Raw genomic sequence first — 14,133 nt, 5'->3', positions numbered from 1 at the left:
GGATATGTGTTGTTTTAAATTGATTTCTGGATCCATTATTACTCCCAGGTTTCTTACTTTTTCGGCCAGTTCTGTTTTCTGGTTATTTCCTAGCATTATTGGTGTTTTGATGATTTCAGATTGTTTTCGTTCAAGGTGTAGGAATTCTGTTTTATCAATGTTAATAACCAGCTCCATTTGGGTTAGAAGTTGTTTTATTATGTCAAGGTACATGTTTGCTAATCCTAGTGTTTTATCAATGGAGTCCTCTATTGGTAGAATTAGCTGAATGTTGTCAGCGTAAATGTAATGAATTATCCCTAGTCCTGCCAATAGATGACAAAGGGGCAGCATATATATATTGAAGAGGGTGGCAGACAGAGCTGAACCCTGAGGTACTCCAGTTTCGAGTTTAAGTTTTTTTGAAAAAGTGTTTTTTATCATGACTTGGAAGAACCTATTGCCGAGGTATGATTTAAACCAGTTGATCGTTTTGTTACATAATCCTATTTCTTCTAGTCTTTTGAGTAATGTTTGGTGGTTTACCGTGTCAAAAGCTGCGGATAGGTCTAGCATTATAACCTCTTAAGATGTTGTCGGTTAATGAAAGGAGTAATGTTTCAGTGCTGTAGTGTTTACGGAAACCGTGTTGCGAAGGGTATAGTATGTTGTTTTCATCTAGGTGTTCAGCTAATTGTTTTTGTACTGCTTTCTCTATTAATTTGGCAATTAATGGGAGGTTAGAGACTGGACGGTAGTTGTTGAGAATTAGGGGTCACTGTTTTTCTTTTTTATTATTGGTTTTATGATTGCCCCTTTCAGTATGTCTGGCATTTTTCCTTCCGTTAGGGATAGGTTTATGATGTTCGTTAAGGTTGGGGCTACTACCTTGGTGATCTTTTTTATCTCTGTTGTGGGTATGGTATCAATCATATGGGGGGCGGGGTTTGTATTTTTTATCATAGTTTCTACTTCTAGTTGTGATATTTCTTCAAAGGCTGACCATGGGTTAACATCTCTCTTTTGCATTATGATTTCTTGTTTGGTGTTATTTGGGAGCTTATTTCTTAGGTTTGATATTTTGTCACTAAAGAATTGAGCTATTTCATTACATTTTGATGCTGGTTGTTGTTCTTTGTCTCTCTCTACTAATTTCTGATCATACTGGGGAGAAAGGGAGGCTGGGAGGAAAGTTTTACTGAGAAATTAAGCACAACTATATTTTCTCTCTCATGAGACTAAATTAACTCTTCTCTTCTCATCCAGAATATTTACTATAGGGATGACCCACCCGGAGTAGAACTTCTGAAATTCAGATCCTCTGTGGCATCCTTGAAGGGCTTCAGGATTTCTATCAGCTGCCTCATTACTACCCAATCATGATGCCCTAAGGGGAGATCCATACCTATCTTTGTTTCGAGTGATAGATCATGAAAGGGTACCTTCTGGTCCACTAACCTCTGCAGCATTTTATAAATATAATTCCCGCTGGTGCCAACATCTTGAATCAGATGCTTAAGAAGCATCCCAATTTCTTCCTAATTTTCATTGAGAAGTTTCCCCTCATTCATACTTCAATGGAAATGCCCTACTATTTCCCTGCACCTTTCTATCAAGGCTCTCAGGAAAAGACTTCCATAGTCCTTGGGCTTCAGCCTCAGGACATCCCTCACTACCAGCTGTAAAAAGTGTTCAAAGCCACTGAAACCCTGAAAACTCCCCTCTTCTATTAACCTTATCATATTTTTCCTACTATTTGTTACAAGAAATCTACCTGAGGACTTCTGCAACTCTGGTCTAGCTGTTTAACCCTCTAGTATCTTTCTTGTGGTTGATAGATCATTACATGTGGTTTGATGACTATTGATCCAGTGGAATCACAAAGAGGAGAGGATCACCTTATTGGTGGCTGAAAGGAATCAGTACGTTTTTCTTGGGAATTTTTTTTTTAAGTATTGGGGAGAAGTAAACTATTGGAGTACATTATTTAGTGTGTTTGTGCTTTTATTAGTCAATAAGTTAGCTAATAAGCAGAAGTTAGTGTGTTTATTTTTAAATAGTCAGTAAGGCCACTAATAAGCAGAAGTTAGTGTGTTTGTATTTCCCAATCTTCCCATTCCTCTCCTACCACCTCTAGCTCATCCTTTAATTTATAGGCAGGTGCCACTTTCACACTAAAAAACAAAATTTAAAAAGTCAGCCTTTAACTTCACTTCATGAGTTCCCCACACCTTATTGAGAGTCTGATTATTCCCCTGTAGGCCACTACCAGACATATAGTGAATAAAATAATACATTTAAAGGACACTAATTAGACACATTCCTACTCCCATAGCAACCTAAAACTTAACTAGGAACTGAACAAATTTGAGATGAAGGCAGCAGTCCAGCAGCAAGAGGGGGGCCTCCTAATCTTTTCCATCGAGTGTCACATGTATGATTTTTTTACCCACCGGTGAGAAGTTGTACATGTGCATCTGATGCAAAGAGTTCCTGTCTCTCAGAGAATGAGTCTGACCTCTGAAGGCTAGAGTGGCAGGCCTAGAGGAGCTGAGGCAGACAGAGAGGTATATAGATGAGACCTTCGGGGACATAGTAGCCAAGTCCCAACTTCAGACTAGCATCCCTGGTGCTGCCTTGGAGGAAGAAGGTCTCATGATCAAAGAGCATCAACCTGGTGCAGCAGGAAAGGATCCTGTAGCAAGTACCTTCTCTCCAGGTGGTGCATTGTCCTTTCACACCAAGGACATATCTCCCAGGGCTAATGCCCAAAAGGGAAAGGTTAGGTCAGCCGTCATAGTTGGTGATTTGATTATTAGGAATGTAGATAGCCAGGTGTCTGGTGGGCATGAGGATTGCCTGGTAAGATGCCTACCTGGTGCAAAAGTGGCAGACCTCATGCATCACCTAGATTGGATTTTAGACAGTGCTGGGGAGGAGCCGGCTGTCATGGTACATGTGGGCACCAACAACATAGGAAAATGTGGGAGGGAGGTTCTGGAAGACACATTTAGGTTCTTAGGTAGAATGCTTAAATCCAGAACCTCCGGGGTAGCATGCTCTGAAATGCTCCCTGTTCCACGTGTAGGTGCCCAGAGACAGGCAGAGCTCCGGAGTCTCAATGCATGGCTGAGACAATGGTGCAAGGAAGAAGGATTCAGTTTTGTAAGGAACTGGGGAACTTTTTGGGGAAGGTGAGTATTTTCTGAAGGATAGGCTCCACCTTAACCAGGGTGGAACCAGACTGCTGGCACTAACCTTTAAAAAGGACACAGAACAGCTTTGAAACTAGAACAAAGGGTAAAGCCAACAGTCGCTCAGCAGTGCATGGTTTGGAGGTATGTATCTTGAAAGGATACTAATGATGCATTAGAATTAGGGCATCCCAACAGTGAGGTTCCAATAATAAGAAAAGTAGTCCAAGTGCCGGTAACTAAAAACTCACCTGAGCTAAAAAATTCTAGGGGTGCACATTCGTTTTGAACTTAAATGTAAAACGCAACTTATTTTATTTTTTAACTTAAAAAAGTGATAAGGCGAAAACGATCGGATTTCCAACTTATTCAACATAGCTATGTTGAATAAGTTGGAAATCGCGATTGTGATCCTAAATAAAAATTTAAACCCTTCACCCTCCTTAATCCCCCCCCCAAGACTTACCAAAACTCCCTGGTGGTACAGCAGGGAGTCAGGACGCCATTTCTGAACTCCTTTGCAAGGAGCACTTGACGTCGGCGTCACGTCGGAGTGACGCGGCGTCACGTGATTCCCCGCGCGATCGCTCCAGGACCCTCGTTGCACCCAAAAGGAACTTTTGGCCAGCTTGGGGGGGCCTCCTGACCCCCCCAAGCTGGCCAAAAGTTCCTTTTGGTAAGGGTGAGGGTCCCGGAGCGATCGCGCGGGGAATCACGTGATGCCGCGTCACTCCGACGTGACGCCGACGTCACGTGCTCCTCGCAAAGGAGTTCAGAAATGGCATCCTGACTCCCTGCTGTACCACCAGGGAGTTTTGGTAAGTCTTGGGGGGGGGGATTAAGGAGGGTGAGGGGTTTACATTTTTATTTGCACGTATGGACATAGACTCAACTTATGGAATTCTACATATGTCCATATTGACCGCAAATGGGACCCCCTTTCGACTTATGGACTTATGAACATAAACTTTTGCTCTGCACATCCCTAAAAAATTCTAACTTATCCCTATCAATTAAAAAGCAGAATGAAAATACAAGCAAAAAACACACTTTGAAATGTTTGTATGCTAATGCTAGAAGTCTAAGAAGTAAGATGGGAGAATTAGAATGTATAGCAATAAATGATGACATAGACTTAATTGGCATCTCAGAGACATGGTGGAAGGAGGATAACCAATGGGACAGTGCTATACTGGGGTACAAATTATATCACATTAACAGAGAAGAGCATCTGGGAAGAGGTGTAGCACTTTATGTTCGGGATGGCATAGAATCCAACAGGATAAAGATCCTGCATGAGACTATTTGCACAATCACATCTTTATGAGTAGAAATCCCTTGTGTGTTGGGGAAGTGTATAGTGATAGGAGTATACTACTGTCCACCTGGGCAAAATGGTAAGAAAGACAGAAAAATGCTAAGAGAAATTAGGGAAGCTAACCAAACCGGTAGTGCAGTAATAATGGGAGATTTCAATTACCCCAATATTGACCTGGTAAATGTATCATTGGGACATACTAGAGAGATAAAGTTCCTGGATGGAATAAATGGCAGTTTTGTGGAACAATTGGCTCAGGAACTGAGGAGAGAGGGAACAATTTTATATCTAATTTTCAGTGGAGCACAGGATTTGCTGAGAGAGGTAATGGTGGTGGGGCTGCTTGGCAATAGTGATCATAATATGATCAAATTTGATTTAATGACTGGAAGGGGGACAGTAAGCAAATCCATGACTCTAGTGCTAAACTTTCAAAAGGGAAACTTTGATAAAATTAGAAAAACAGTTAGAAAAAACTAAAAGGAGCAGCTACATAGGTAAAAATCGTGCAAGAGGCGTGGAAGGCCCTAGAAGCACAGTCCAGATGTATTCCACGCATTAAGAAAAGTGGAAGGAAGGCAAAATGATTACCGGCATAGTTAAAAGGTGAAAGAGGCTATTTTAGCCAAAAGATCTTCATTCAAAAATTGGAAGAAGGATCCAACAGAAGAAAATAGGATAAAGCATAAGCATTGGAAAGTACAATGTAAGACATTGATAAGACAGGCTAAGAGAGAATTTGAAAAAAAGTTGGCTGTAGAGGCAAAAACTCACAGTAAAAATGTTTTAAAATATATCTGAAGCAGAAAGCCTGAGAGGGAGTCAGTTGGACCGTTAGATGATCGAGGGGTTAAAGAGGCCCTTAGAGAAGATAAGGCCATCACGTAAAGATTAAACAATTTATTTGCTTTGGTGTTTACAGAAGACGAGTTTGGGCAGATACCCGTTCCGGACAAGGTTTTCATGGTAATGATTTAGATGGACTGAACCAAATCACGGTGATCTTAGAAGATGTGGTAGGCCTGATTGACAAACTGAAGAGTAGTAAATCACCTGGACCAGATGGAATACACCCCAGGATTCAGAAGGAACTAAAAAATGAGATTTCCGATCTATTAGTAAAAATTTGTAACCTATCATTAAAATCATCCATTGTACCTGAAGACTGGAGGGTGGCTAATGCAACCCAAATATTTAAAAGGGCTCCAGGGTGATCCAGGAAACTACAGACCAGTTAGCCTGACTTCAGTGCCAGGCTCTTAGAGAAGATAAGGCCATCACGTAAAGATTAAACAATTTCTTTGCTTTGGTGTTTACAGAAGAGGAGTTTGGGCAGATACCCGTTCCGGACAAGGTTTTCATGGGTAATGATTTAGATGGACTGAACCAAATCACGGTGAACTTAGAAGATGTGGTAGGCCTGATTGACAAACTGAAGAGTAGTAAATCACCTGGACCAGATGGAATACACCCCAGGATTCAGAAGGAACTAAAAAATGAGATTTCCGATCTATTAGTAAAAATTTGTAACCTATCATTAAAATCATCCATTGTACCTGAAGACTGGAGATTGGCTAATGCAACCCCAATATTTAAAAAGGGCTCCAGGGGTGATCCAGGAAACTACAGACCAGTTAGCCTGACTTCAGTGCCAGGAAAAATAGTGGAAAGTGTTCTAAATATCAAAATCACTGAACATATAGTAAGACATGGTTTAATGGATCAAAGTCAGCATGGATTTACCCAAGGGAAGTCTTGCCTAACACGTCTGCTTAATTTTTTTGAAGGGGTTAATAAACATGTAGATACAGGTAAACCGGTAGATGTAGTGTATTTGGATTTTCAGAAGGTGTTTCACAATGTGCCTCATGAGAGGATTCTATGAAAACTAAAAAGTCATGGGATAGGAGGTGATGTCTTTCGTGGATTACATACTGGTTAAAAGACAGGAAACAGAGAGTAGGATTAAATGGCCAATTTTCTCAGTGGATAAGGGTAAACAGAGGAATGCCTCAGGGACCTGTACTCAGAATGGTGCTTTTCAATATATTTATAAATGATCTGGAAAGGAATATGATGAGTAAGGTTATCAAATTTGCGAATGATACAAATTTATTCAGAGTACTTAAATCACAAGCGGATTATGATACATTACAGGAGGACCTTGGGAGACTAGAAGATTGGGCATCCAAATGGCAGATGAAATTTAATGTTGACAAGTGGAAGGTGTTGCATATAGGGAAAAATAACCCATGCTTTAGTTACACGATGTTAGGTTCTAGTTTAGGAGCTACTACCCAGGAAAAAGTTCTAGGCATCATAATGGATAATACTTTAAAATCGTTGGCTCAGTGTACTGCAGTCCCATGCCGGTTCTCACACCCTCGATCTTCTGAGTACATTGCCTTTGGGCCCTCGGCGACATACGGCCGCAATGCACGCACTCATCCTGGTTGTTGTTGGGACCAGGCAATGCTAGCATAAATCATGTCCATCAGTGGACCACGTAGAGTTTGAACCCTGAAGGCCATATCTGTTTTTTGGACATTTTTCCTTGTGAAAAACTAAAAAGCTGAGGAGATTCTATTTTTCTGTGTGGGAACTCACATGCAGCAGCAGAGGGAGTAAAACACTAACCTCTGCTTGGGAAGCTCCACCTCCCAGGACCTGAAGGACCAATCCCATGATAGTATGGCTAATTCAGCCCTGCTATCAACGAGAAAAATGTCATAATGCCTCTGTAACGCTCCATGGTGAGACCGCACCTTGAATGCTGTGTACAACTCTGGTCACCGCATCTAAAAAAAGATATAGTTGCGATAGAGAATGTACAGAGAAGGGCAACCAAAATGATAAAAGGAATGGAACAACTACCCTATGAGAAAAGGCTGAAGAGGTTAGGGCTATTCAGCTTGGATAAGAGATGGCTGAGGGGTGATATGATAGAGGTCTTTAAAATCATGAGAGATCTTGAATGAGTTGATGTGAATTGGTTATTTACACTTTTGGATAAAAAAGGACTAGGGGGCACTTCATGAAGTTAGCAAGTAGCACATTTAAGACTAATTGGATAAAATTATTTTTCACTCAGTGCACAATTAAGCTCTTGAATTTGTTGCTAGAGGATGTGGTTAGTGCAGTTAGTGTAGCTGGGTTCAAAAATGTTTTGGATAAGCTCTTGGAGGAGAAGTCCATTAATTGCTATTAATCAAGTTGACTTAGGGAATGGCCTCTGCTATTACTGGCATTAGTTGCATGGGATCTTATTGGTGTTTGCGTAGTTGCCAGGTTCTTGTGGCCTGATTTGGCCTCTGTTGGAAACAGGATGCTGGGCTTGATGGACCCTTGGTCTGACCCAGCATGGCAATTTCTTATGTTCTTATGATCATCTAGGTTTCCTGCCCAGCCCCCCTGCATCCTTATGCTCATTCCACACTAGAGTTTCTGTCTGCCTCTGCTTTGGCCAGGTCCTACTAGTGTGAAATCAGGAAGTGGAAAGCATGTGTAGCATTCATACTGCTGCACCTATTTGAGACTTTGGCACTGGTTATACTTTGTAATTGGAGGATAACTCATGCAGAAGATGTTCAATACCCACATTCTTTACTACCTGACTATCTAGACATCCAAAACATTATTTTCTATGATGCTTTTCATTATTATTTTTGATGCTATCTGCCTCTTGCCCCAGGACTGTGATATGGAACATGCTAGAGATGTACTTCGGGTAAAAATTTTGTCGGGCTTCGTTCCGGGGCCCCCCTGTGGGAATTTCATTTTTCCCGTGGTTTGTTTTTCTGGGTCCCCGATTTTTTGCTTAGTGCACTCTATCGGGAGTTAGTGAGTGCTAACTCCTATTAGTGCGTACTGACTCCTGATAGTGCACACTAACCTGGCAGAGTTAGCGTGCATTAACGAGAGTTAGCATGCACTAACACCCGTTAGCGCGCACTAACTCAAAAATGATTTTTTTCCCGAAATTTTAGAAAAAAATTAAATCATTTTTCGGTTCTCCCGAACCAATCCAAATTAGGCAATATCATTGACATTGCCTAATTCGGGAAAAATGATTGCACATCCCTAGAACACGACCCTATTTTCTCTATGCTGGGTTTCCACTGCATACACATAGTAAAAGCCTGCTGGCCTGCCACCTGACAGGTGGAAAGAGTCATGAAATCAGCTTGGGAAAAGTCCTCCCAACTTAAACCCCTTTCCTCTGTCTTCTACTGGCAGAAGGATTCCCCAGGCTAGTACTTCCACTCTCCCATGATGCCAATGATAGCACTTACTACTTATATAGGTGATGCTGCATACCAGCATTTGTAAGATGCCACACTTGCTTCCCCTGACTGATATCCTTACTGTAGTGATTATACTGAGCAAGAAATGGGTTTTCCCTCACTTTAAAGTGTTTCCAAATGAAGGATGATTTCTGTAATCCAAGGGGGATGATGCAAGCTCTGGAGATCATGGTGAGGCAGGACCCTGATGAAAGTATCCAGGAGCATAACTCACTCTCTCTGCCTGCACTGCCTGATCTTCCTGGTTGCTGCTTTGAACATCATCAGTATCATCTATCTCTCCTATCACCTCAATGGAGGCTAAATCTGTTACTGACTAAACCTCCTAAATTTTCTTCAGCAACTAGTTCCTCAATTTCTGATTTGGGAATTCCAGACAAGATTGTTCCTCAGAATCAGTTGTTGAAAATACTCCATCCATTGGTGCAGAAAGAGTAAACAATGTAGAGAAGTGTGCTGCTGGTTTTGGCTGCTGCACTTCAGATGCCCCTGTCCATGCTCTTGCCCTGCTCCTGCCAACTTTGGTTCACTCTTCCACCATTTTCCTCTTTTCCAAAACAAGAGAGAAAGGAACATGTGGTGGTGGCACATTCTCTTCAAATTTCAATTGCTTCTGCCTTGAGATACCTTCCACTGCTGCCATTCTGTGGCTTAGAAAGTCATTTTTTTCAATGTAGGGGAAGGATTTCCTTTTTAATCACTATTTCTACTACTAGATTGGGCTGGCACTGCCAAGGCTGCCATTACCTTCTCTACCTTTTTTTCTTATTGACATGATAGAATTTCAAGTACCTACTAGGGGTTTGAATTTCACAAAGAAATGTATTTATTAATACTGTATCACCACTCATGGTATCACTCTACTGTGTGCAGAAATGTCTGTCTCACATACACACACACTTAAAAGAGAACTTTAAAAGCCCTGTCTGTTTCAAAGCTGGGAGATAGGCACACAAGTTGGGCCAGTGCACCAAGTAGATTTTATAAGCCACCCATATACATGTGTATGTCGCGCTATATGCACAAGTCAAACGTTTTTAAAAAGTATTGCGGTGTGGGCAAGGTTTGGGCAGAGCATGGGCATGTCAGAGGAAGACCAAGAGATGTGTGCGTAAATACTTACGTACCCAAGCACTCACCTGGTTCCTCTGCCATATAACTTTACTACTGCTATGGATGGCACTTAAATAAAATAAAAATATTTGGGCAAGTCAGCAGGGTTTTAAGGGGAAGGGTTAACAGGAGGAAAGGGAGATTATTAAACTAGGAGGGTTGGAAAGTCCTATCCCTTAACTGGGTGAACTGGAATAAAATGGGAAAACTACCTATGGTGTCGGCACAAGTCCCTTATAAAATTCCACCACTTATACTGTAGAAGTGGCATTTGCGTGCACATGAGCACCTCCATTTAAAATTGTACACACATGTATGCATGCCCAGGCTATTTTATAATATGCATGATATACCCACATATGTTATAAAATGGACGTGTTTCTGAATTCAAGATGGCAAATGCCAGACATATGATATGCCCATGCACTTATTTCAAAGTTACCATCATAGTATGTATGTGTACTACTCAGTGCAGTGCTGAGTGACTCCTTTTCCATACACAAAAAAAATTGTTAGAAAGTTAAACAGAAATAACAACCTTAAGTAAATTATTCAGCCATTTTTTTTTTTTTATCAAGAAGCTATATCCCATTAGTTGAACTGGCAACTCATTACAGTTTATTGGTTTCTCACTCCATCTTTAGTAGCTTATGTTTAAATTAACCCAGTTCATGAACACAGATTGCATTTATTAAAATATGTTCATTAATCGTGAGGCTGGCAAATCTGATTTAAAAACATGCAACAAATTAAACAATTTAATTTGTAAATAAAAAGCCTAAGCTATGAATATTTCTGAATAGGACACTTTGAAATTAATGGATACATGAGTTGAAGGATTTTAGCTCATCTTGAAGCATGAAGAATTTTAGCTCAACTGTAACAAAAAAGTCATGCTGTGATGTTTAAATGTTAAGTTAAATCTGTATAGTTAGCTGCATGCTGAACATTTCCATATCTAATGCACCACGGTTTATTGATTTAGTGAATCATTTTACTACAAGTAATCAGAGCAATGAATTTAGGATCGCATACCATGGATTCAGAGATACAAGACTCAGTCTATCTGCATTATGAAACAAAAACTTCCCTGTGTTATATATAGGGAAAAAATGTTTTTCTTTTATCCCAATTCATTCTGAAATATAGAAGTAATTTATAACATTATCCTGAGGTCCTTTCCCCCTGCTTCCCAGACCCTGGTTGTTTGACCCTGCCCCCAGCAATGTCAGTGCTGGCAGTGGGGTTGAAGAGCTGCCCTGTTCTGGGGAAAATTGCCACTAAAAGCAAGCGTCAAAGGAATTTACACATTTATTCATCCCTTTGTGCACATTGAGGGAAAGACACTCGGGAAAATGTGCCGGCGATAGGTGCATTCTTCTGGGTTGATTGAGTTGATAATATGATATAAATATAGACTTACTGATGTATTTTAGATTAATTAGATTCAGGATTTCTTTTCTGGTGGTAAGCACTGGTAGTTAGTACTGGCACCTTTTCCACTGGCTACCTGTTCAAATTGCCTCTTATATCAATTTAAACCTGGGGTACACAGCCAATCATCAGGCACTGCTCCGATCAGAAATAGCTGCAGCTGAGAGGAATAAGCAGGTGAAGGGAAACATACAACATGTTATGATATCTCAAAACCCATTTCTTAAAAATGTCTCTGGAACCAGTATCAACCCAAAATCCTCATTAGTAAACATGGAACCAAAGAATTAATTCAGTCTTTTCATGATAGCCAGCATAGTTGGGGAGTGATATATTTTTCTTTTTCCAGTGTTGTACAACAGAGTTGGTCTGTTTGAGTTTTCCAGTTTTTATTTGCATGTTACTAATAATAATGTTTGGTTCTTTCTATATTTGGTGAGGATCTGTCCATGTTTTTCATTTGTGATTGAGGTAAAATATTCTGCTAGCATGTAGTTTCTGAGGATTACATAGTAGTCCAGCTTATTTTGTTTTTCCAGTGGAAGGTGTGTTGGTTTTCTGGGGATCAGAGTAATATTTGCAAAGCTGCCTTTTCATAGATTCTGTCTCCCCAATTAACCCACCTTCCTCTCTGATAGACAACAAGTACTGATTAGCTTTGATTACTTATTGTTATTTTATTACTTTTTATTGAATTGACTTGTTAATGTATTTGCTGATGTTGATGTTAGGCATTGCTTTATCATTACTTTAACCAGAATTTATTGTGAGTCACTTTGGTCCTTACAACTGGAAAGGCAGAGTATAAAACCAAACAGAAATAAAAATTAATGAATTGGGTCTGCCATATGCAAACTAGAAATTAATTATTTTAATTTTGTCTCATTTCAAGTTTTGTTTTACTTCTGAAATATAAATATATAACAAAATGTTTAAAAGAAACTTTGGTTAAATCAAGTATTTTGGATGCACTGAAAGAAAAAAACACAAAATGTATTGAAAAAAACATTTTAGGGGTATAAGAGTACATGCCATCACAGAGATTCCACTTCTTCCACAAACTGCTGAACATATGCTTCCAACAACTTTCAGACCTGAATATATTTGCTCATGCTCATGCTCAAGGTAGCTCCAGGTCTCAGATATTCCATGGTTTGGACCCATTTCATTTAGATTTCAGACCACATTTCAGTCCAGAGACTGTACTAGCAGGACTATTTGATGAAATACAATGGTGCAATGATGGTGGGCACACTGCCTTTCAGGTACTTTTTAACCTTGCTGCGGCATTTGACACTATCAACTGTGATATCCTAATCACCTGCTTAAAAACCTGGGGTTACTTTGCCTGGCACTAGCCTGGCTCAACACCTTTCTCCAAAATTTTCTCAGTTTGTTTCACTGTGGTCATCTTCATCATTTCACCTTCACTCTCTCTCCTGTGGAGAACCACAGGGATCTCTGCTCTATCACCAACATTATACAATAATTATATCTATCTATTTGCTAGATAGATAGATATGACCCCTTTAGGAAGGGTCATCCAATCACTTAGTACTTGTATACTGACACTCAACTGCTGGTTCCTCTTAGCCTGGATCCTGGCAAAGTGATAGTCAACATAAATAAATGCCTGGGGAAGACCTCTGACTGGCTATATTAAAATAAATGAAGACTAAATCTGAAAAAGACAATGTTCTGAAGAGAGGAAAACATCCCTGCAAATTTGATCTTTGAGGTAATCTTCAAGTGGACAGATCTTCATTTTAGCTGTCAAAATTCTTAGCCTGCTATTTGTGCTGGATTCCAAGCTCATCATTGAAGATCATATCCAGGCAGTATCCAAGTCAACATTCTTTCAGCTATGCCAACTTTGTCACTTTTTTACACACACATACACACTCCCTTCTTTAATGGCCCTATATTTGCCATTGTCAAGCAGACCTGTGTGATCACCAGCCTAGATTAGGGCAATTCATTATACTTTGGTATTGCAAAGAAACTCAATTCAGAATAGTAAAAATATAAAAAATAGTTAAATGCTTCTAAATGTAACATTAAGAAGGCGCTACCTTTGCCCTCATGATGCCCATATGACATAGTGAGGGCAAAGGTAGCGCCGGCGCCATTTTGAACTTTGGCAATACGGCCCGCGTGCAGGAGGTCGCTCCCAGACCCCCGCTGGACTTTTGGCAAGTCTTGTGGGGGTCAGGAGGCCCCCCCTAGCTGGCCAAAAGTCCCTGGGGGTCCAGCGGGGGTCCGGGAGCGATCTCCTGGATGCGTGACGTCGGGAGCTAGGAATCAAAATGGCGCCGGCGCTACCTTTGCCCTGTCACATGATAAGGGCAAAGGGCCACCGGCGCCATTTCTCTTCACAGCAGCCGTGGGCAGAGAGCGGGACATCACGCCAGGACCCTCCCATGGGACCCCAGGTCATTTAAAACATTTTGGGGGGGTTCGGGAGGGTGGGGGTTTGTTTTAAACGTTCGGGGTGGGTGTTAGGGTTTTTTTGGTGTGGCCAGGGAGCGGGACATCGCGCCGGGATCGCACCGGGACCCTCCCACTGGACCCCAGGTCATTTAAAACATTTTGGGGGGGTTCGGGAGGGTGGGGGTTTGTCTTAAAGGTTAGGGGTGGGTGTTAGGGTTTTTTTGGTGTGCCGGTTTTCCCGCCCCCTATTTAACGATACAATACAAATGCCCCTGACAATAAATCGTGGGCATTTGTATTGTATCGTGCACTCTAACGATTTTGGATGATTTTAAAATTATCTGACGATAATTTTAATCGT

This window comes from Rhinatrema bivittatum, chromosome 2 (assembly GCF_901001135.1).
Source record: "Rhinatrema bivittatum chromosome 2, aRhiBiv1.1, whole genome shotgun sequence".
NCBI lineage: Eukaryota > Metazoa > Chordata > Amphibia > Gymnophiona > Rhinatrematidae > Rhinatrema > Rhinatrema bivittatum.
This window is presented reverse-complemented; position numbering follows the sequence as displayed.